The sequence below is a fragment of the Calliopsis andreniformis genome, chromosome 5, assembly GCF_051401765.1.
Source record: "Calliopsis andreniformis isolate RMS-2024a chromosome 5, iyCalAndr_principal, whole genome shotgun sequence".
Lineage (NCBI taxonomy): Eukaryota > Metazoa > Arthropoda > Insecta > Hymenoptera > Andrenidae > Calliopsis > Calliopsis andreniformis.
This window is the reverse complement of record NC_135066.1, coordinates 3,726,554-3,751,943: the sequence shown is the minus strand read 5'-3', so window position 1 is coordinate 3,751,943 and position 25,390 is coordinate 3,726,554. Positions and strand designations below refer to the sequence as shown.

The window sequence follows — 25,390 nt, the reverse complement described above, 5'->3', positions numbered from 1 at the left end:
GAGTCATTAAGAAAGCCTGCGGAGGAACTCGCACACAATGAGCTACTGGGACGCGATATACGCGACGCGACAGGATTCATTTGAGACACGACTGTTGAGGCGACCTGCTCGTTCGCGAGAACCGTTTCCCGCCTCTTCCTTTCCAGCCTTAACCGAATCTGCTGGAATTAGAACGCGGCTGCGAGTTCCAGGAAGAGGAACAATCCTCTCTGAGTCGCGTCACCGCGTTCCACCAGCTCTCTGCGTTCAGATACGCATTCGAGAAGAAATCTGTGTCCTCTTTGAGACAGTTTAAGATTGTCCACAGAATTACGACGGAAGGAAGGTTAAAGAAAATTTTATTGCTTCTTCCGTAAATGTAGGAGAAAGCTTTTGATACAGATCGCAATTGAGTTCCCATTTTTCATTAGAGACCTCCATTGGTCTATACATCTAAATGGGATCTTGACTGTATTTGTTTCTCTTCATTCTTCTCTCGATTCCTATGACGGAAAGTGGTCTCCCGGAAGGGCAAGATTGCCAGTAATAAGGGGGAAGTAGTTGTAAGTGGTTTTCGCTCGCAGGAGGACGGGCGTTCTGATCAAATCAGAGTCAAGTGGCATTATGACCGTGACAACTCCGTAGCAGCTCCATTTTAGCGACAACAATCGATCGCAGGACCGCCGAGGGCGAGCGCCACGCAATTTGGACGCATTTCAGGGAACGACTAAGTTGTCTTTCATGCTGCACAATATGAAATATAGATCTCATGTTATGATAGCGGTCCACGTGCAGCGGAAGACTATTGTAAGGCGGCTAGGCATTATGAGGAAAAAATTGAGGAACATGATATTTAAATTAGCTGAAATGCATGTGCACCTAAGTCCACGTGAGCATATTTAAGTGGTTTGTATACTCATAGATACATATGCGCGTTGATACTTAACCTCATGAATATTCAAGTGATATAAATCTGGATTCAAGTCCATTCGTTTTTGGACACAAGCGAGACTAAGAGCGTCCATTCTTGAGTAGATGTGTACGTGGTTGTGTTTTTGGATCCACGTGACGCGGAGGGAGGAGAAGAGTCATTTGTACAGTAGCAGCGGTGAAGGGAAAGAAGAGAGGAAGGAAAAGAAAAGCGCTTGGTAGCCTCGTCGACGCGACGCTTTGTTGGGAAACGGCGTTTCGCGCTGTTAACTGTAGCCGAACGGTAGTAAAAGAGAGAACGAGAGGAAATAATGTCCGGCGCGGATCTAGATAGACACGGTGGAAGAAAGAAAGCGGCAGGGGGTGAGAAAGAAGACGGATAGATGAAAAGCAAAAACGCCTGTTGGCCGTCGTTCGCGTTTGGGCATTGAGTTTGCCTAACGGACTTCGCGCAAACACTACCCGCGAGAGTCTTTGTTCTAAACCGGAGATTTATGCCCGTTTCACGTCGTTGCCCAGATTTATTCCTGCCCGCGCACCTCTTCACCCTCTTTTTCCATCCCCGTCGCGATAGCTCGCGCGAGCAACGTGCAAATACGCTCCACGCTGGTCAAACTCTTCGAAGCTCGCGAAGCACAAGAGGCTACCGAGTTTTTACCGCTGGACTCGACTTATGAATTTAACGAGCGAAAATCCGTTTGCTCCAGTCGCTTACATCGGAGCGACAGCGTCGTTTCTCCTTTCGAAAATCATACAGAAATATTTGATGTCGCAAGATAAATTTCATTCCCAAGTTACAATTCAACGACTCCCAAACGACGTCGTAAGAATCGTTCATGAAGGCAATTTCCAACAGCAAAAGTTGCCGCGCCAGTTCTACGGGCACAGCACGTGCGGACCAATGCGTTCAGTCTTTCGAGAAAATCTGAGCTCTTTAAGGATATCCTTGGGTATCGGAAATTGCGCTCCCAACCGTATCACGGAACCGCGAACGAGCCACCGCGAGGCGACAAAGAATTTTTGTGGGAACGATCGTGTCGACTTCCGCCAACGCGGCGAAAATCCTGCCCCGATATCATTCGGACTTCTCACCACGGTTGAGTGTCTCGTTTATGCAACGTTCGCACTGCGGTCGTTATCGAAAACATCTCGAAATTCGACGGCTCGAGGATCTAGAAACTGGCAGAGCAGCACGGTGGATTCTCTGTTTCACGAAGCACTGTAACGATCGCGGTTCGACTTTTTCAAGGCTCAGAAAACGACGGCAATAAGGGACGGAACGACGGAGGATATTTGACGGAGTTGCATTTCTCTGCAGCACGAACTGCAGTCCCGCGTTGCACAGTTTGCAGCTGGTCGTTTCGCGATGTTATCGATTCAGAAAATAGATTCTCGATGTTCTTCGGAATCTTTGTGGAAAGTGAATAACACTTCACGAGTATTTTGATATGAATCTCTCCCAATGGTCAATTTGAAGTTAAAAAGTAATGGCCTAGTTACCGGTTAAATTTTGAATGTAAAACATATATTAATTTTTTTATTCAGAATGACTTTCACTAAATTAAGATGTGAAGGTTTTAATCAGGTTCTGTTAACATAAACGTTCGAAATTCTTATGGACGGTAATGTAAATGCTGAGAGAACGTAAAAAGATTATAAATGTCAGACGATAAAGTTTACCGTGGCTACTAATTAAAAAACTTTTACAGTGAGGGTTGGTTACAGCAAAGGAACGCGACAATGTGAACGGAGCGGATCGTTGGTCGGTCGATTAGAAGTGTGGAATTATGCGTCGTAATTATGTCACCTGTAGCCGTTGTCCTAAATGCAAACCGGCCTTTCTCTGTTTTCGCACTCGGGCTTTTTCCAACGTTAATTTCAATTTACAGCTAAACCGAGGCTACGCAAACACGCGAGGATTCGAAGCAGGAAGAGGCGTGAAATCGCTCGAAATGAAGCCGACACGATAAACTTTCGAAGAGGACTTGAAATTCGCATAATTGAAAATACGCCAAGTGGAGTATGAAACGACCTCCAATCTCTTTGTTGTCACGTTGTTAGTAGGCTACTGGATCCTTTTTAGCCCACGAACTTACCAGATTAAAAGTTAAAGTATGGGGATCTGACTGACTTCGAATGACTTCTTTTATCGTCGGAGTACACAATCTCACGACTGATTACCGTCACGACGATTAAACTGCAGGCAAGGTAATGCAACTCCGGATATGCAGTTTCTTAAGACACAAAGAGTGAAGGTTTTACAATTCCTCTTGGTTCGATTGGATAACCTCGTTGTCTTTTTCCAAGGGTGCCGCTAAAACGCGCAAGAGGCCTGCAGAGTCACCGAGGCTCCTCTCTGAAGAGTTGACTGGCCTAAGCCGTAAATGAAACACTGCGATATGAATAAAGCACCTTCGATGTAAAATTGGCACTCGTAAAACAGAAATATCGCGCGCTGAGCACCGTAGATTTTCATCTCTTTTCCACGATAAAGAGAACCTATTTCGCTGGAAATTCTACCAACGAAAAAGCCCTCACACGGACCCTCTAGGCGTCAAACGCAAGCGGAACAGTATAAAAGGACAACGAATTACAGTCCGACGAGCGATAGGCGCTTCGGCAGCGGTGTGATTTAAATGAAGGGTGCTTCAGAGGTGTACGCGACTGGTAAGCACACGTGAACAATTAAATCCGTGGGCAGCGTCATTGATGAAACTCGAAAACGGTTCCGGTATGAAATTAGTGGCAGCCGTGAGTGAATCGCGGGCCCGAGCTCTTCCTCTTTTTGCGATAGGGCGGGAAAAAGGGAGAAGCCGCGGCGAAGAGAATAGTTGTCCAACAGGCGAGCGTTGTCCAGGAAATGGCGACGAGTTGGCAGTTACTGTCAGCCTCGAATATTATATACGGCCGCGGGTGGCGAGCATGGTTACATTAATATCCACGTTAACGCCGCGTCGTTGCGTCCCGCGTCCGGATTTTCGAGATGTGTGCGCGCCGATAGCGACGACAGGCGTAAAATCCCGCGCAGAAACAGCCGCCGGTGCCCGCTTCTGATTTCCCGAGCGGATTCTCCGCGCCACTGCGGATGATTTAAAAGCCGCGCGTAATCGTCGAGCATCGCTCTACACACGCAACGCCTAATGAAATTTTAAGGTGGAGGGATGTAAACCTACCCTTGCCAGGCGTCAGTAAGGAAAATTTATTCCACCATTTAGACTTCTTCTCTACTCTTTTCGGGATTACTTCCCGTAGGTATTCGCGTCTAACGAGACTTGAAGCTCAGTGGAATCGTTAACCTACTAGAAAGTGTTAACTTGTGATAAGGATTGGGGGAATGTGCAGTCTTCAGCTTGTAGAAGGCTTCTCCAACTTCGAACAGGTTGTTGAGCTTTTCCTCCCCGTTAAGACAAGTTGCCGTTTAAAAAGGCTATGTCCACCTACGAAGGATAGAACGATCGCAGTGGAATGAGTTTTATTTGCCAGACGTTCCGTTAAGCGACGCCTTCCCCGGAACAAGCCAAATCCACTAACGCGAGATTGGATAGCAGCGTAGGTGAGCTTTCGACTGCATCGGACTTTCACGTACGAGCTCGCGATTCCTCGGAGCGATAAGGTTTCACCGCGGGAAATGGGGGAAATGCGTCCTAGGATCCTCCCCTATGGACGAATCTCGTTTCCCGTGATCCTGACTCTCAACTGTAACGCTGAACGAGTTCCTCCATATGGTCATCGCCTCGAAATAAATTCAGATCTTCCTGTGTCGACACGAGGAAAACTTGACGATAAAAAATTGTCAGTAAAATCGTAGTACATTGGAAGGAAATAAATTCAAGTCAAAGACTGCGTCGTTGGAAATTTTGGACGCGCAGTCTTTTCGGGATTCGCGGAAATAAAAGTTTCTTTCGCGTCGATACCTGTTCCATATTTTTCTGAAAAAGTCGAAAACACGGGCTTCAAACGCTTCGTAAAAAAAAGAAACTCGGCTGGTCCATTATTTCTGGTCGCAGGGATCGGCGATTCGATCGCGTGAGTCCGCCGCATCGCGTTTGAGCGTGTCATGTTAAATTTCCCGGGCCAACGAGGAAACAAAAACAGAAGAACCGAGATAGAAACCAGACCCGCTTCGAAAACTATTTTCTATCAGCCTTTTTTTACGCGTATGGAGTGCGCGCATGCATGTACATCTTTTTTAATTCGCCAGGTAACGATTCGAGCTTCGAACGGGGGTTGATCAGCGAGTAGCTAAGCGAGTTACATTTCAACGAGCAGCCCTAGACAGGCTCGTTTTTTGCAGTAACCTGCAATCGAATCCGCCATCGCGGTCCTGCTGATTTTTCAGCAGAATTATCACCTGACTGGAACGTAGCTGCATCCAATCCCTGCCGCTCAGCTTGCAGTTGACGCATACTTGTTAAAAATCAACCTCTCCGCTAGTTTGCGGGCCAACGCGCCACCCGAGGCCACTCTACCAAAATTCGGCTTATTTCAACCTTGCTACGAAAACAGAAATTAATTTCGTCAGAACAGGGGTGCAACGGACACCAACAATTTCCCCGAACTTTTGACGAATTCTTCCCTGGGGGGTTCGCGCGTAACGAAAAATAAATAGCGGGGAATTAAATTGAATTTAAGAAAAGAGCGTCGCTCGTTTGGCCGATCAGAGCGCAACGTGACTCGCGACAAATCGACTGCGCACCAATCGAATTTTCCACGACCTGTGCGCGCGAATATTCTATTAATCAGGGAGTAATTAGCTGTGGCGTCGTCGAGGGGGACAAACATTGCGAACAATTTCCCGTGCGCGCGGTTCGACCGATCAAAAGTAACGAATTTTCCGTATTGAGTGAACAGAGGCCTGCCCACGCGGTCGAAGTAATTCAAATAAAGGGTAGCTCTTCCGTGAAAATTATACGATCTCATGTGCTGGAGGACGTAATTTGAGTATTAATGAATTTGTCGTAGTAGAGTTTTCCCTTTGCTCTCGCTGCTTCTGCACTCGTTCAGTTACACCAGTGTTACATTTCTATATCACCCTACACATTTCTATATTAGAAACAAAGCAAATCATGTAGAGTACGATCACGCATGTGTACGTTTCCCTCTCGCAAAGTGGTAGACCGGTCGTATACCAGTATGATGGCGCAAACGATGCAGAAACAGGCTTATCCATCGGAGGATCGGTCATTGTCACCGACACAGTGCAACGTCGATATTTGTCGGTGCATTAGATTAATTGACCCTGAGCGTCGCGTCCGGGAGCCATATCAGTTCGCGTCACCTTTGCGGGTTATTCGCGGACGAGAATTTTGCGGTCGTCCAAATGAGTCGATAATTCAAAGCTGGTCAATTTGGAAATGTGGGATCGAAACATAGGATACAGGGAAAGTAGAACGACGCTCGATTCCTGTCCGACATCGGTAGCCTTTGTTTCTCTCCCGCCTATTATCTTACATCTATTCATTGGCTTTGTTACATCATTATAACGCTGTGAACCGTTGTTTCCATACAAACGTTGTATTATATCCTGCAATAAATCGAGCTTTGTTCGTGCCCACACCACCGCGACACAGTTGTACCGAATTTTCGGGTAAATTGAAAATTCCATCCGACGTACAAGCACTGGCTGTTTCCTTGCTCGAAATTGGAAGTGCAATGGGAAGAGCTGTGCATTAGCTGCAAAAACGAGACGCTACTTTGGTTACACTCGAAACAGTAGCGCTGTCGCGTCCGCGCAGATCGATTCGAAGCGATCCTCCGACGACTCTGTTTTTTTTATAGTCAATTACTTTTCAATTTAGCACGGCGACAGGGTGGGTTTTTCGATGGTAGTCACCACCACAAAATCACTTTCGTTCGGCCGCGGTTCGACGCAGCTGCGCTCGCCTGAACCTAATGCTATTGCATAAATTGCAATTCTTTTGCCTTTTTTGCAGTGTTTCCGGATTGGTCACTACTCGACACCAGGATCGACCAGCAGTCGCCAGAGGAAGGTAGCTGATGGATTCTGTAGCAGATCTTCCAGTCGTTGATGGGGAAGAGAATTGGTAAGTGAAAACTTGAAATTACAATTTCACGATCTCTCCTAGCGAATGCAGAATTCGTGGCAGCACGCCCGAAGTAAAATCGTGTATTCCACGCGCTTCCTGTATTTCGGCGGTGTATATTCTCCGGGCGTAGGTTCACAAATTTTCTCGACAGCTCGTAATTATTCCGACCGAGTATCAAGTTCCCCGCGAGCTCAGGGTTCAAGGATTTTCCCGCGAGAAGGGAAACGCGCTGGTTAAATCGTTTTTCCTCAGAATTAATATGTTCGCGAAGATCATCGGCCAGACGCGTGGCTTTATTTCTTGCTTTCCCGGGTCGCGGTGAAAAATGAAGGACGGTGAATAATAGGGCGCAACGGGCGACGGGGTTATCAAGAAAAATACGAGTTTTTAAAGCGCATCCTCGAGGCGTCTCGCGATTATTCCACGTAAACGGCGAGATTAAACTGTGCTCAAAATCCAGTAATGGCGCGGGGATGAAAAGTTCGAGCGCTCGGGCGAGTCGTCCGCGTTCGCGAAGTCGAAATTTAAAGTCTTCGAAGCTTTCCCCTGCTCTGTCGAGGAGGGAAACTTCCCTCGGCGGTGCCGGGATTAAGTTCGAACAAAAAGGATTCTTATGCTCCAACTTCGGCGGAGGAGGTGCTGAGAAAAAGGAAAAATCGCGGGGAATTATTCTGTCGTGCATTAATTCCATCTGATCGCCGTTCTGACTCGGATTCCTCTGGACTTATGATTGGTCAAGTCGCGAACACTTGAACCCTGTTCGCGCGAGTTTGGTCGATGAACCGTAATTCAGCCTCCGTTTGAGGAGAGACAGCTCGAAAAATAAACCTGTCAGTCGATGTAATTGGTATGGAAATCATTTTTTATTTGAATCAAATTTCGCGGCCTGACGTTTAAGTAAAATTCGTTCACCGAGAGATAGACATTGACAAGCAACGTTTACGCTGGGAAATTGTTAATCCTTCAGGGTGATGTCTATCTATTGTATGGATTGTAGAAACATTGTGTAGTATGCCTGTATACCGTATAACTGAAAAATCACAAGTTTTCTAATAAAATAATTTTCATTCCCTTTGGATAGCGCTTCTGCTGGTAAAAATACTCCATTATTGAAGGGTTAATAATCTCGAGATTATTCCTTGAAATCTGCGCACGTAGGCAGCAGTGCTAATTGCGTTGTTCGACGTCGGATCACGGAAAACCAAGGCGCTACAAATTAAGCAACGATAATTATTACGAGCCGATTGAGAAGCAAAGACGGAAGAGTGAGCAGGTTGGCCTTTGGCTGGCGAGTGGGTCTCGTTAGCTCGCAATCGCGATGTTTCCAGCGGAGCGTCGAAGGGTTTCCACTAAAGCTCGATTGCCGGCGTCGTGACGCCTTAATTGCATACACACGCGTTTTCACCTAGCTATCGTGAATTTTCGCTGTGACGCTTATCGATTCTGCTGGCATACGGTTGCCCCCTTATTCTACGGAAGCCGAACGAACGTTGCTACATTTTCTGTACGACTGCACATTTGCTGTACCATCGAAAGGGAATAGAGAGCGTCTGGGTCGACGAGAAACGCATATTAGATGCAGACGCTGTTCGCGAATCGTAAATCAAAACGGTGTCGCTAGTTTGGAGTGCGCGAAATGTGCAGGAATTTAATTCGACCTCGTTATTCAATAACTGCATCACTCCATGTTTGTTCTTCTTTTCCATACCCAGCCAGTTTCAGTTACCTTAATCCACCCCGTGCAAATTAAAATAATTCGTAAACTGAGTATTTCCTGTGCGGCCAGCTATTTGTCTTTCACTGGTCGTGTTCCACCATCACTGGGTCAGGGGTTCTTTCATTATGTATGCTTCTCGCTGGCATAAATATTTATTCTGTTTTTCGCGAGGCGATAGTTGCTCGTTTCGTCAGCGAACCAGGAAGAACGTCCAGGAAGGAATAAACGTACGCTGGAAAACAGTGGAAAATTCGAGGACGACGTCGAGAGGGAATACGGATCGATAATGGATCGTGGAGGCATGGTTCAGATCCCTCGATCTGTAGGAGTGATTCTCCTCGTTTCGTTGGCGTTCGCCGTGTCGCGATATATATCACCGCAGCCCGCACGTGCGATATTAAAAATGAAATATAGGCCTTCGAAACTCGGAGGTGGACTCGCGCGCGAATAAATCGCGCGGAAACGTTAGCGGGATTGGCCGATGGGGCCGGAAGCACCGGCGGTTTATTGGGAAGAAGGGCGCGCTTCCGGAGGGGATGCATTATGCACGCAGCGAGGAACTTTACCCGTACGTATGCCTCGACGTTTTGATTCTGCAAAAAATTCCTCGACTCTGCCGTGAAGTGGAATTTCGATCGAAGATTCACGGCTAATAGAATGCATCGTTTCGCGGACGATGGTCGACCATTTTGCACGAAGCAATGCCGTGACGGGGGGCCTCGGCTGCGCCGAGATTATTTCGAATTTCGAGCGATAACGCGAACGAGGAATGGTGGCTATCGACTATCGTCCCCGTTTCGTGGATAAGAAAAATTACAGGGGCTCTCTCGGTTTAAACTCTCATCTGAAATTCGTGTACACCGATGCTCCGGCATTTGCGTGGGTAAAGTCGGGACGGAACACAGCACGTCCGGTACACGTAACGGTTACTCGAACATAAATTATTAATGAGTACACACGCCCACGATAAAAGCAGCAACTGAAGGCACCAGTAACAACGGCTACGCCAGATAGCCTCTCCCGTTGCCTCGGACGTTCCGGCTGCACCGTGACATCCGAGCTCTCGTGACGTTCGTCTCTGTGTACACAGCAGCGTCTACCAAAAGAATTCCGCTAACGTTTAAATCGCCCGTGAGAAAGTAATAGGGCAGCCCTGACAAGGGATCACACGTAGGACAGGGTACTGTTGGTGCTGGGAAATAATAGCGAATAGGGAGCAAGAATACATTTAAAATTAAACTGAGCCGTGAGGTGCAATATTCTAGTAGCCTTGACAAGGAGTCCTCTTAGAACCGCATGGAAATTGCTAGTTACATTCCAATCCAAGGTATTCCCTCCGTTTCCTATATACGACAGTAACCTAATTAGCGCGCCCACGCTCATTTAGAGTCTTCCCCGTGACCTAAGACGTTCCAAGAACGCAGCAGGTGCCAAGTTCCCTGGAACACCCAGCTTGCAGGAATTCCCCATATTTGCGATGCATTTAATCCAAAATAATTGATCGTTCAATATCCGCTAGAGGATTTCCGTGTAGTTTACACGTTCGTTAGCGAATGAAACATCGAGTTGTCATTGGTAACCTCAAAGTCGCAGAATATAAGAGACAGGGGGAAGTGTATTAAGTATAGGAGCAACGCGTGGAGATGTAGCCAGTGCCGTAACTAAAGGCGGCCACCATCTGCCGGCACTATTTTATAAATATTTATACTCAGGCGACCTGATATATTTAGTCGCGGACCGTGCAGTTCCCGTGGAATCCAGGAGCGAAGAGGGGCAATAGTTTTCCTGGACAGCCGGGGGTGGGGGTCCTCGCTATTTTTAGCGCCTCAACTTTTTTCACCCTCTCTTTCCTCCGCGGAGCCGCGCAGTCACGTCTCATCGACCTTTTTTCGCGTTCCCCCATCTGTTCGCCGACACTCCGGCGAAATAATTATGATAATCGATCCGTCAGTGTCGAACGCGACGTCCTCGATGACCATTTAATGCGGCAGCATGCTTCTCCCAGGAATCCTTTTTATCGAGCCGCGTCCCACCGTAAAGATGTCCCGCTCCGTTTGTCGTCGCGTCTGAGTATCAACGTTCCGAAACAATGAGAAGATGGCAAAACCTCCGGGGTCGGGATTTCCCCTCGATTTATCGACAAATATTTAACGAGACGGGAACGGCGTCAAAGCCGCGAAGAAACTCCTTGGGGATTGTTGAGAAACTTTTTAAACGATTAAATTACACGGCGTGCCGCGAGCCTGCATCGACTTTCCGTCCTACCATCGCGCTACCGACGATAGAAACGAGGGCCGACAGAGCGTCGATTAGAAGCGTCGTTTTATTAATGGACCACGCTGTTGCACTGCTCTAATGCTGACGTATGTACTCGCATTCGACTCGCCACGATAGTCTCTATGGCAAAAACCAGACGTTGACCGATCAGCTGCTTGTCCGGTTCCCGTAGGCGAGCTGGTGTGGGAAGACTGATAGTAGAAGCGTGTCGACGGCCTTGTCAGTTTTATATGAATTTCTTAACTTCTCAACAATTAAAAAACTACAGTTTCTGAAACTTATCTCATCTGCAGAGTTTAAGAAAAAGCAGAGAAAAAGCTGAAGATTCTCATTGTCAGCTCTGTCGGTGATATCAGAAAAGAAAATAGTTCTTTTAAAAGTTGTTGATAACAGTAAAAAAAAATGTGGGAGATTAGAGGGACTCGACTAAGGTTGCAGTGCCAGAGAATATAGTCTTCAAATTCTTCAAAGGGGCATGAACGAATGGTAGGAGTGAGCACGAGGACCACACGGCACGCGTATCCACGCTGACAAGTTGAGCGATGTTTAACAAACAGCAGCTGATGTCTGGAGTGTCCCTAAAGCAACGTTACCGATGTCAGAGTTCAACCACGTCATTCATATACGTTCTGAGACTACCTATACTCGTGTAATTCGGGGCCTCTGCTGCATAGCCTGCTTAAAGTCGTTCTCTTCTTTTTTCATCTTCCATATGATGTCTTCGAGATGCAAACACTTACTGAAAGGCTCCAGTTCATTCTACTTGGAAGTGTAATATAGTAAAACCTCGATTAACCTTGGTTGACTGCGTTTTCTGTTATTCAGGGTTTCAATTATTCGGAATACTTACTAATGGCAAGGGCACAGTAGAACTGTAAGTAAAACTGGAACTGTGATTTAACGATAGTTCGACAGAATTTACAGGACTGGTACTAAAAGACTACTTTAGTTCCGAATTTGTCTGGAAGCCCATTAATCGAAGTCCCACTCCAATTTCTCACGAACTAAACTGTTATAGAGACGTATTCTGTTCACAGTGCTGGTCAATCCTTGTATAATTCAAAATAGTTCCTCCTTCAATTCATTTAACGATCCCATTCATCGAATCCCTCGTACGCCGAGTATTGTTGACGCTCGCGCGCACTCACACTCTCTTAGATGGCCGACTTCATCCACAGAACGAAGGAAAGTTATCGTCAAGTTACTGCGCGGCTGTTGCAGCGATGAACTTAACTAAACTCCGGCTGGCGGAGTTGGAACGCGATGCGAATGAACTTGATTAATTGCTCGGCTGAGTCACGAATTAGCGTGTGAACAAGAGAGCCACGGGGAGATGCAGGTCGAGGGAAGAGTAAGGGGAAGGAGCCGAGTGATCAGACCGAAAGGAAGAGGAGAAAGAGGAGTATGAGAGAGGGGGCTCTCTCGTGAAGAGCCAGCAGGAAGTTTCGACCCGGAGACCCACTTCAATCGCTCGATTATCGAGTGCCAATAAAAAATCGATTCACTGATGGACCCGTATTCATGTGTCATTTCGAGCAAACTTCTTAGTTAACGGGTCACTTTAACCAGAGGCTTCCACCGATTATGAATATACTCTTCAGCGAAGTAGACGGGAACTGTGCGCCTTCGACTGGAATATCGCCGCGAGAAGTTAAGTGCAATTAATCTCTTCACGGAAACGAGGCTCGGGAGGCTCTATTTCGCAGGCAGACACGTAAACGCGGGAAACAGAGTGGGCTTAAGTCGCGACAGTGTTCTCGAGGGATTCGCAGGCTGCGCGTGTCGTGAAAGCAAACGGTGAGGGAGGAACGGGAGGAGAAAAAAGTCTATCTTCTCGAGCGCGATATTATCGGCTGGAACTATTTTTTATCCGAAGCGGCAGGGGTGAACGAGAGAGAAATCGTTCTTGCCTCACGTTGATTAGTTCTGTTACGATATCTCTCGACCCCCTGCCTTTCGGTCCCCAGAGGGAACCAGATCGAGGAATGCACACCGTCGACGCCAGACACCCACTCGCCCCCTCTTCTCCCAGCCATCCATTACTCCTCTCTTTTCCTCTTGTTTACGTCGATTCGCTCTGTTTCCCTTTCCGCGCCCTTCTCGTCCCGGCTGACTCACAGATTCCGCTGGTAAATAACCCTACGCGGAAAGTTAATGCCAGCAGTCGAGCATGCTGTGAAACTTCACGCCCTGTGCATCGATTACAGGTCGTTCCTAAAAGAACACCTCTGCCAGCGGGAAGTAAACTTTACGACATCCGACGTATTATTGCCGCAATTCGTGCGCGTGTTTGCGTGGTCCCGAGAGGATTAGCATTCTTAACGGTGTTTCATTTTCTTTATTTAATGTATGGATTAGGGGCACGGTGTTTGCAGAATTTTTATCGTTTATTATTTCGGGAACAAGTAAATCTTGGTAATCTGAGGAATATCTCCACGATCTTTTCCTCGAATACTTATCACTGGCACCTGACGGGCGATAAATTCGCTTACCCTCCAGCATCTCCTCGTTCCACCACACACACACACACACACACACTGTATTATCTCTGGGTTCTGTCGGGCCGATGAAAGGGTGGAAGTCTCCAAAGTCGCCGGACCCGAGGTGTCTCTGGAAATTTGCGCGGGTAGGAAAGTTGCCAGGCGGTTAGTTTGGAGGGTGCTGTATCAGACAGCGCGCGCACGAGGATATAGAGAGCAGACTAAGCGGGGTGATAGATAACGGGCCGGTCGTGGCCCCAACTCGTACGGCAGGCAACTTCGGCCCACTGCCGATAAATTATTCGATGCGGTGTTTTCCGCCGAAGATTGTTTCCCCCTTTCCTCCCCGCTTGGAGGGCAGCGAGTGCAGCCAAAGAAAGAAAGACAACGTCGCCGGGGGAGGCTGAGTTGAAGAGGGTGTAAAAACTGCGGGGCTGCTGGCGGGGCGTCGACGATGGAGGTGGGGTAATCCAATGTTATTCTGCCTTTCAGTCAACGACACACGCCACCCCTCTGCGTATGGGCCGAGTCACGGAAAGAGAGGCAAGTTTACGCCCTGCAAAACAACACTGTACCTTTGCCGCCGAGCGATGCAGACACTCTGCGTGATATTAAAAACAGCGGCACTCGCTGGCGCAGACCGACTGCTGGAGCATCGATCTTTGTTCAGAGGCTCGGGGTAACGCTGAGCTTTATGGAGAAACAATGCTCGCTAAAAGCCTGTTATTTGAACGATATGAAACATGGCTAAATTTGATTGGAGGAAAATGCGTCCATGAAATTTCAATATCTTCTGCTTCGATTTTGCATTCCCAGTTCGACGAGGCGATCGTGTCGAGAGTCATCATCTTTTAAACATAATTCTGAGAGAGAAGCCTTCTCCAATCGTCGGTGCGGTACTCTATCACGTTTCAAGAAGCTCTAAAAAAATGCAACCCTCTGGGATCGATCCATCCTGAACGGGAAGGACACCAAGAACAAGAGGAAATTGAGAAAATTCAGCTTCTGAAAATGGAGTAGAGAAGTGGCAGTGTATCGTATACAAACTAGTGTCATTCTGGACGAAGAGGTATTCGCGTAGAGACAGAGGGGTTGCATCGAGTCGAAGGGGGATGGGTAATCTAATGTCACCGGGCGACGCACTCGACAGCAGCAATTTTAAAAGGGGGATGCCGAGAGTCGCGGGACACTGACTGAATTTGCGCATGAAAAAAGCCACGTGCTTCCGAGTGGCCTACTCGAGACTACTCGAAGGGGGTGGAAAAGAGGGCCAGCGGGGCGTGTTCCTTCGGAAAATGTGGGTCCCCTTCCCCCCAGCATTTAGTAGCCAGATGCGCATACATCGGATCCAATCACGTGCGTTTATTTAAGTTGTTTGTTCGCCAGACCAGAAGAAAAGCGCGTCGAAGGGTGTACTAGCTCGTCGCCTTCGTAATGAGTCGGGGGGTGCCCGAACAAAAAGAGTATTCTCCTTTTTTAATCCAGTTTCCCGTCGAAAGCGGAGCGAGAAGATTGCTGGAACGCGCTCGACGATCGATACCACGGCTTCTCCGTTTCGCTGATCTTGTAATTCTCAGTCGTCAGGTGACGAAATCTCTCGACGTTCCCGTGTCCTCGTTTCGCCTCTAGAGCGAGTCAAGGTCGATTCCAGCGTGTAAAAGTGGAGCCAGGAGCGCATCCTTGGACACCTCGAAACCGAAAGCGAAAGATTCCACGCCTCGAGGTACAAATCTCGAACCGGTGTTTGCGATAACGCGGCCCAGATTACGTCATCTTGTTGGAGGTTGGTCGAACCAACAGGACACGATCGGAATGGAGAGAAGTGCGTAGCACACCTTCTCGGAGCGATCGGATATCGGGCCACGCGCGTTTGCACTCCGATAACAAAGGTGCACTCATGCGCGCTCACTGATAAACGATTGGACTACCGGGAATCGTCGCGTCGAGACGGCGATAGTCGACACCTCGGCTGGCATGTCTAACCGATAACTCGTAATCGTTCGACTCAGAGGCAATGTTTACGGAGCGAGACGAAACGCGTAGCCACGATAGGAATATCGCTCTATCGACGGAACATCGATCCGTTGGCTACCAGTGTTTACTCTTGCGACGATTTTACATCTACGCGAGATTACGGTCGAACTGGGGTGGTGTGGCGAAGGGTACACGGGACACCAACAAACATTCCTTTCGATTCAATTTATCGCGCTGGCAGGAAACGAGGAAAAAACGCAATCGCGAAGGCAAACAAGAGAAGTAGGGCAGAGAGGTAGAAGGGGGGAAGGGGAAATAATTTGGCGGCTTTGATACCTCTTAATATGGCCTAAAGGACCACCCGGCGAGATTCAAAAGAGGATCGATCCGAGTGCGCGTGCGACCGCGTCCCGAGGGTGGGAGGGCACAGTGTCGTCGCTTATGTCACTTAATTGCGCGTACCATGGCGTTCAAGGGAGTCTTTGACGGGGTCGATAATTACTGTCTGGGCGAGCGTGTGTACACTGTTGACGTCGACGATGACGACGACGCGATTTCGAGCATTCAAGCGTCGTTACTTTGATTATTTCCCTGGTTGGCGGGTGGTCGCGCTTAATTTTACGTTCGTTAGTTGCCCAAAGCACCGAGAGTAACGGGGAAGTTATTTACCGATCCGAAGGGAAGGGCGCGGGCATCCTATACGATACGTTATGCACGCTCGATTTACGAAATTGTTTTGGCTTTTTTGGACCGTCGTCCCCCTTTCGCCGACCGCTCGCTCGCGATCGATTTTCTTGCGCTCCGAAAAATATCCATCCAACGAAACTGGAGCACTGGATTTTCCACAACGCCTCATAATTCCTGTGAACAGTTTACAAGGTCTCTCAGGAAATTTCAATTAGACCTACATACTACATACATATTTAACAGTATGTAGTAAAGTAAACCGTACCTATAATTAAGCTTCAGCTTTTGCTATCAAGCTTGCTGCTGGATCACCCGCTATCGAATAGTCAGTCAAGAAGAACGTGATTTTTGCACACGTTCTCTTTTGTGACCTCTCAAGTTCTCAACACCCTCGACTTAATTTACACTCATAGTTTAGAAATTGTATCCTTTCGCGACCGTAAGCAACCGCCGATGACTGCTTAGCGATTCCCTGAACGCACACGCGTTTTGATTACACCGAATCGCGGCGCGATCATTTGAAAACAACCAGTAACTGGAACGATGTTGTAAGCGTTCCATTGGCCGCCAGGAACGCACGAATCAAAGGTGCGAGATTGACAGGTCGTCGAAGAATGAAAACACGTCGAATGGTCCTGCCGGAAGTAATCAGCTCTTGATTTGTGGGTCCTCGATCTCTAACGGCGTGAATTGTGAAAGGGAGGCTCGCGTCGCGTTTACACGGTGGCAAGTGCACGCTACCAGAAATCGACGGGATTGTCCGGGGACAAAAGATCCGCGATGCAAGGATCCATCGCGGCTTTGCCGGCCAGAATGGTTAATGGCTAGGCGCGGGACGGTTACGAGTGATTTGTGCACGATTGTTCGCGACTCGTCGCTCGTGGATCCACATGCCACGCTTCGTATTCACGGGGCCTTGTTTCGCGGTGAATCGATACTTCTGAAGATGATCAAATATTTTCGAAATCCCATAGACCCTGGAATCTGTCGTGTCGCGCTTTATCAATGCACTTGGAGCTTGGCGATGATTTTCAGAAATTGCTTCATCATATCGAAGGATTCAGAGTTTCGTGGAATGGGAACTAGAAAGCACTTACCTATAGAAACTAATTGAAATTAGTGCGTTCAAGAAGGAATCGGTTATATGCATAATTCAGTTACTTTTAATGCTAAGCCTCTATAAACGTAGCTCACGATTCCAACGATCGATTACAACCATCGACGTCCAGGGGTTGCGGGGCACACATGCGCGCGTAAACATATAAAATCGTGTATTATATACAGGGAACGTAACGTTTCCGGCTCATACATAGAGATGCGAGTGATTTACATACATATCAGTTTCATTTCGTTGGAGCGCGCTACCCTACGGTGCCACTGCATAGCTTTCACGATATCGCGGGGTTATGGGGGAGGTGCCAGGCACCGTGACGTGGGCGTCTAATCTATGGGTATATCGACATGCTCGACGTTGACCGGACCCCCATCGTGCGACAGATGTACTACTCACAATGTTCCTAACGAACGCGGGAAATATTATTATTTCGTTTTAATTCGATTTCATCTGCATGGGGCGCGCGCGTAACTCACCCTTCTGGCCCAATCGTGCGACAAGTGTCTCAAAGAATATGTACTTTCATCCTTTCTCGTGACACTCAAGATTTCTCGAGGTTCTGCAGAGTGGATTCGTCAGAATCTGAAGGGAGCAGGCGCATAATGGGGACAAGTTAACCGATTTCACGTCACCAAGAGAAACTGGGGTGTGCAGGTCGGCGGCAAAGCGATTCGGTGAAGGAAACGGCGCTCGTCGTCGGCTAAATCCTTGCGGAAGCAAAAGGCGGATGTTCTTAGAGCGAAGCCAGAGAATCGAGGACATATATCGAGATAACAGGGCCGCTTCGAGTAATTTTCGGAAGTGGTGAGGATAGCGGAGAGGAAGGTAGTAGTTAGATAATACGATCGCACGGACAATTTCCATAACTACCATTGTCTGTGTGCAATCGCGTTCGACGACGCTATTCCGCCTCCGGTGTCGAGCTTCTGCCGCGATTCTCCTTGCCTAGAACACGTTCGACGCTGCTCGACCGAAAGGAGGCGTCTTCGACTTAAATCTCAGGAGGCCTGGATGCATCGGACGGAAGAGAGTAAAATAAATAACGCCTGGGAATCTCTCCACACGCTGCTCGACCATTACCAAACTTTTCGGCGGAGTCCAGCAAACTCGCGTTGGGTTTCGAAAACGTTACTCCAGGGACGTCTCACAGTTTCCATTTTCTCTTTTTAGAAATCTTCTCAGTGAACACGAACCTTAACTCGATACTTGATATTTCAAAATAAAGCTCTGCTTTGAGAACCCAAAATTTCATCCCTCATGTTCGATACCTAATCCCTCTCTGTTGCCCTCGTTAGATGGATTCTCAAGGCTAACAAAACATCGTTATAAAATCGCATCAAGGCGTATAACGCGAGATCCCATAATCCGCGACACTTTGCTCGACGACAGACCCCTGAGCGTGATTGATTCTTTAATAATTGCGCGGAGGATCCCCCGCATGGTCCACCCTCGCGAACATAGGGAAGCTCGATAATGCAAATTTCTGGCCGCGAGGGTGAGACGTGTCGGTAGTCGTAGTAATTATGTATGGGGTGTCGGCGAGCGAGGGTACGCAGCGCTGCTCTGACAACGGCAAAAGGCAGACAAGAGAAAGCTGGAGGGTGCAACAGAGAAAGAGAGAAAGTAACGTCGCGACGAGGTATGTACAAGAGGTGGGGTGTCACTCGCAGCTGTTTCGGCCCCACGCCACCCCCAAACCGAACGAAGGAGTAACAGCAGTCACTCGGTCATTAAGGGGCGTGATCGTTGTTTGATTGCGGAGGTTGAGCCTACCTTTTTCACCCTTTCGATCGTGCCCTCTCCATCGTGAGGGTCGAGACCTAACCTTGGGGTGAGTTTTTGCGCCGTGGTTTCATGAAACGCCTGTACTAGACAGTGAACAAGTTAAAGGTACACAGTAGAAACAAAAGTTTCGGAGTTAGGGCCCTTTGCAGTCTTCATCGTTAACATGCAATCTTCTCAGTGTTATTAAGAATTTTTCTACATTTAATGTAAGCTAAAAGCGCGCTGCGCGACTCGCATTTTTTTGCTCGCATTTTAACCCGTAATCGATATGCCATTTGCATAATTACCGACCACTGGTGGCAATCTGCTTCCCGTCGATCCATCTTTCTGTAAAAACTAATACTGCAAATGCGAAATTCTGACTGGTGCCAACTGCTGACCCGCCACGCCCGTCATCGACTTTTTCTGGCGAACGTGACCGCTGCGGCGAAGAAAAAAGACACACGAGCTCGAAATAAAATTTACGAAACTGTCGTGGAATTTTGATATCTTTGATATCATTAATAATTGAAACGCGGCCTTCCCGACCACGATGCGTGGCGAAACGGAACGGGCTGGGAGAAGTTTTCGGTTATTCAGCGCGGATCGTCGGGCGTAAAAACCACGGGGAATCGCGCGTGCACGATCTCAGTTGATGTTTATGCCCGCTGACTGAAGCGCTGGGTGTATAAAAGGGAACGATCGACGACGCTCGAGAAGAGATTCGACCTCCAGGTCCCAGCGAACTTTTGGAACGTCTCCAGAGGTGCCGCGGCGACGTGACGCTCTCGTAAACGTTCCTCTCGCCGTGGACATTTAGCGGGACGTCCCGTATTTTTGCGACCGTCCGCCTCCGCGTGTCGTTCGGCTCAGACATAAATTAAATCGACTTGTCACAGGTCACCGTCACTAAATAATGCTCAGCGTCGGATTAACGCTCGGTCTTTACCCCGCCGCTAGCAACCCTCGGGTTTCCCGCCGTGGTTCACCTCCTATTTCAGGCCAGACAAATGATCATCTCGAAGATGCTCAAATTAAAGCGAGGAATAGTGAATCTATGCTCTCGGTCGAAGAAACACGCAACTTGATGAAAGACTACATCTATTTTCACTCTCATTCGATTATACCATCGTTCCACCGCTCTCCATGCACTGGGACTGTTTCATCCTGATTATGGTCAGCATCCAACGAGGACGAAGCGGTGGGCGTGGAATGATTCTGAAACTCTAACGACTCGACAGCGGTTCGGAACGTGGAGTTTGAAGGAAGAGTAGAGGGGAGAGGTCGGCGAGGCGCCAGGAAGATCGGATACGAGGAAAGGAAGGATAAAGGCGAGAAAAGTTGACTCGTAAAGAGAAGCCAAGAAGTGACTAAGACTGGTGGTCGTTCGGAGCGGTCGGGTGTCGCGGCCAGACGAGCCCGTTCCAGAGTTAAAGTTTTCTCGGTGATGACCGGGCCATCGCGGCTCCGTCGATAGGACGGAGAAAGGAGTGTTTTACGATAAAACTGCTCGGATCCAATTTATCTGACGCGCGCCGCTCGGAGAACTGGGTCGTTTCCGGGCTATCGTTCCCTCCCATTTTTCCATCGAGCTTCCCTTTCGTCCTCTTCCCCGGGCGGACAGATATATTCTGCGACTGGTCCTTGGCTAATGGCAGACGCCACGCCGATTTCCAGCTTCCATCGCGGGACATTTACCCGGTTGCCGTCCAAACAACTCTCGCCGTCGGATCGAACCAGAAACTGAGCGCTGGCTTTCGAGAGCCACTCTTCTCCTTTTACACTTTCTTCGTTCTACCTGTTCTTGCGTACAGCGACCACTCGTGAGTCACAGTTTCACGCTACCGTTAAAGGCTCGCCTCTCAACTCGAATCTTTACGACTCTGTACTCCGACAGACTCCAACGCGACTCCCACCTTCTCGTGGAACTCTGGCACGCGAAACGACTTCATTGGTATTCGTTTTCTTTGTCCCTGCCGCGGCTCTACTTTGGATACTAGTTGCCTGCAAGAAGCTCCGCTCGCTGGATTAATTGTTATTATGTTTTACTTTATTATGCAGATAACTTGTAGGTAACAAGCTTTGCGAGCTACGAAATCCAGTCGGTGGCTGCTTTATGACGTAATTTGGTTAAAAGTAACAATATACATAATATATCTGAGTGAATTATGTGATAGATATAGAACTTGGCAGCTTGTTTAAACACTCGGGACTTCCTAAGTCCTAAGAGAATGAATTTCCAAAGGAAGTGGATTATTATATTATTAATTGTAAAATATTCTTGTCGTTAAAATTGAATCCTGGAAGCGAGTCGATGTTCTCTGTAACTTCTTCGAGGGCCTCTCTACGTTTCATAAGTTGGAACTTCTTTCGAAGTCCCGTGTGTTCAGATGTCCAGCAGGAGGCCCGCCGTTACACCGAGAAGAAATCTAATTAATTCTTTTCTTTTTCACCGAGCCCGACGTAACGAGAAGGATCGGCGATAAAGCGATGATTTATACGGTAACTGGTGGCGTTGGCCGATCCACCGCGAGGTCCACACGGCCGTATTAAATAATGACGCCGACAGTAGGAAGCTCCCTGACGTTGACTAATATCGCCAGTAGGAAGCTTTTGATTAAGGGCTCCTTTACACCTTCGCTCGACCCCTGGAAGGATCGACGGCCGCACGAGTGAAATAACGAGAAGACCAGAGATCGCGTAGCCGCAAGAACGAAAGACGATCATTTTCGAGATTTCGCGCGGAATCTTCTTCTAGGATCTATGGCCGAAAAACGACGATATTTTTCCCCAGACGAGGATAAAAATACGAACTCCCCGAGATCTCTATGTCGCAAGGATCGTGAATTAATAAGTCACACGAAACGAGCTTGTTTACAAGCCTCTTACACGACACTGGAATTCTCGAGGATATCGTTTCTCTCGCCTTTTGACAGAACTAGTGTGGGAGTCGTGCCACTTTCTCTATCCCCGATCACCTCTTGCTTGATTTATTTCTGCCGAACCCCAGGCGATACATTATAATCAGATTTATAACAGCGAATGGAAAGTACTCTAGAACACGTGAACTGAAAATGACAAGAACACTCGTCTCTCTGATCGGCGACCGTTCCAATAGTGCAAATAAATAAAAATCGCTTCGTTATCGAGTCCGCGTTACGAACAAATCCCAACAAGTTGTTTCGCTGGTGTTCCGCGAAATCACACGGCGAGTAGCGTATTATCTGAATCGCGTAGCGGAGAGCGGCATGCGTCGTCAGGTGACTCTTAATTAATTATCATGCCGAGGAACGCGGATAAACAATTATCGAGGGGCTTAACGAGCGAACGGTGGAAGGAGGCGGGCGGTGGTTATCGGTCTTCGCGACGCGTGCATTTTTACAACGCGATATTTCTGGCTGGCTGTCAGGGGTGGGACGTTATCCGCGTCAGAGATAGGAATCGTTCCCGAGCGAAGGATTGGTGTCTGGTAACAAGATACCTCAACGAATTCCGCGATGTTTCTTCGGGGGCAATCAGCGCGACCAGTCTCGTTAAGGTCTTACGATCGAAATATATTTGAAGATGCCTTTAATTCTCGCCCGTTATCGCGCGAGTTCTCGCTTCGTTTTCGAGCCCTCTCGCAGCTGAGACGCGCGCGTATTTACGGGCCGACGCGTCCGCACGCACTTAAACACACTATATCTACGTAATTCCGGTTCGCCTAATGGAGATAAGCCGGAACGTACGACGCGGTTTTCTCGAATGGTGTAATGAGCGAGGACACGGGGTCCTTAATAATGCGCTCGAACTGTTCCCTCTCCCATCCTCCTCCTGCTTCCCTCGCTGCACGATGGACGCAGGTGCACCGGAATTGCTCGACCGACTCGCACAATCTGAGCCTCTCTACGGCTTTACGAGCGGCTAAAGCCGAGCTTCTGACGCCGGGAGCGTAAGGTTACTAAGCACTTGAGAGAGATTCGATAACCCCTTTGCTGCGACATCGGTGACGAAATAATTAATCGCCTTTGCCTTGGCAGATCAGTCTTTGAGCTCCGCTCGTCCAACTGGTATCAATTTTTCGTCTAGAATTCTCGTCTATATTTTTGCATGCCCCGAAGCTTCGTTAGAAATTTACATGAATTCTTCGTAATTATAATCAGAAGCTATAGTACTGTCCTGTATTTTATTATCAGTCGCTAATGAACGCAGAGAAAGGAAATGTGGAAGAGAGCATTCTCCATTCAAAGGTTTCCTGAGCTCTAAAATTCGCCAAGGAAGAAAAGCGCGCGATTGGAGTTAAAGAAAAGAATAATGCGAGAGTATTACGCGAGCAGTGCCCCCGAAGCTGGCACGGTCGAGGGTTAGAAAGTAATAGACCGAGAAATTCCTGGGAGACGAGCGAAAGGTCGCGTAGTCAGCTATCGCGCATAAAGAAATTTCTTCTTCAGTCTACGCCGGCATTTCCCATGGGAGTCTGCGTTCCCCTGCCCCCCTTGCGATTCTTGCGGTACAAGAAGAACGGGAGAGAATCGTTTTCGTAGATAAAGGTACATTCCCTCTTCGACTTACCTTTCGATCCTGAACGGAAGCCCCGTTTGTCACGAGTGCGCCAGCAGCATTCTCTGTGGCCGTTCGCGTGTCCACCTTTCGCCAGGCTCGCCTCTACGTGCTCTCTTCGCAGGGTAGCTCGACGTCTCAGTCACGAGCACGCATGGAAGCCTCAAGTTCAGGGTCCCCGTTCCCTCGCAGAAAACAACCGACGTCTGTCCTCTCGGATAGACCGTCTGTTCCGTTCCCTTCTCCGTCGACCATGTAATCTCAGCTCCTCCCGCGAAAGTGCTCTTCGTTCCACCACTCTAAAGTTGGAGTCAAAGTCTCGTCATAACTTTCCTCGCTATTCTCATCGCGTTCTTTCTTCCACCCAGCCACGCGGTAGGGAAGCTCTACTCGGGCGAGGAGATCGAACCAACGATGCTTGTTTCAGGTTCCTTATCTGCGAGATGATCTCTTTGGCGATGTAAATGGCGATCGTTCACGGTCATGCGAATCGTTGTACTTGAATAGAACGAGGAACGCTAGATTGTTAATCGATCCTCATTACGCGCCACCTCGATCCTCTTGTCCTTCTCTGGTCTTTGCCGTTCGAATAGACCTAGCCTCCCACGAACGTCCTTTCTTCTGTCTTCCCCCTCTTTTTCTATGTTCCTCGATTACGGCGATTTTATTGTCTTCTCGAGATCGAAGCGAAGCACCGTAGCCAGACGATCGGCCGATGTCCGATAAGGCGCTAATGCGCTAATTGGCAAACGGAGACCACGTATCCTATCCCTCGAGTTAATTATATTTAATTGTCGGGCCATTAATTGCGCCTTTAATTACCGCTGCGAGATACGTACGCCGACGTGGCTTCAGATGCTCGCACGTCTCGACGTTAACGACGCGAATCGAGACGAGGCTCCTCGAACGTACTCGAGTCGACGGATCGGGCAGCGTTAACGTAGGCTCCTCGAAAATCGACGCGGCACTCCCTCAAAGCGAGAGGAACACGCGAGAGGCGAAACTGCTCGCTGCAGTCCCTTCGACAACGGCCTCTCGCAGTTCTTCGACGCGCTCCAGCGGTTTCCCGAGAGGACTGTTCTTTCTCCTCGAAAGAGTTTGGCGCGGGAGCTCGAGGGGTCGTCCACTTTCTTCTCGTCGAGGGAGAGGGGTGGCGAGACCCTTGTTCGCCGGATCCACCACGTCCCTGTGGAACGCTCCGTTCTTCCGACGCAAAGTTCCCTTATTACGAGAATCGATCGGACACTTCCTCTTCCGCGAGTCTCACCGGAGCAAAGTTGCCTCGAGACGGCTGGAAGAAGGTTTATTTACACGGCGGATCTAGCTGCGCGAAGCTCGCGAGGGTCGTGCTATCCTCGGAATTACGATAACGAAGTTCCCGCGTAATGAATTCCTCGACACGGGAGCGGCGCCTCCGTCCGGTGGGTCCTCTTTTGTGCAGCGGAGCTCGCAGAAGCGACACAATTTCTAGCTCGATTCCACGAACAAAAGACGAAACATTCGATGGGACAGATATTCGGGGCTACGTGGAACGGTTGCCGGGAATCTCGAGCATCTCGATCGGCGTGGCTCGATTGCATCGACGTCCCCGCGAGCACGGGCTCGGATGAGAGGGGAAACTCGCGAGAAAGGGACTAGACTCGATTGGATCGAGCTCGCTGGCCGTCCCACGCGATCAGCTCTCGTTGCTCGTTCGATTGTTTGTTGTTCGCGACGATCAAACTCTCTCTCTCTCTGTCTCGTCTCTCGCGTTCGAGAGCACGAAATCCGGAGGTATCCTCACCGAGGGAGGTCACCCCGCAACGAAGCGGGTTCTCGGCACGACTGAGAGCCTCGAACCTCGACGACGAGAGCCACCCCCGCGAGAGGGTGGCAGAGCGAG

General features: G+C 48.7%; 1 protein-coding gene across 2 annotated transcripts in view; it reads right to left on the bottom strand.

The window, feature by feature from the left end:
* Pxb (putative Hedgehog signaling attenuator pxb) overlaps nt 1–24,375 on the bottom strand; it is a 222,406-nt gene extending 198,031 nt beyond the window's left edge. For both annotated transcript variants that reach the window (XM_076378506.1, XM_076378507.1), the window contains exon 1: nt 23,521–24,375. The gene's annotated coding sequence lies outside the window, so the exon portion shown is untranslated. The remainder of the gene's footprint in view (nt 1–23,520) is intronic.
* Between the last annotated feature and the right edge of the window lie 1,015 nt (nt 24,376–25,390).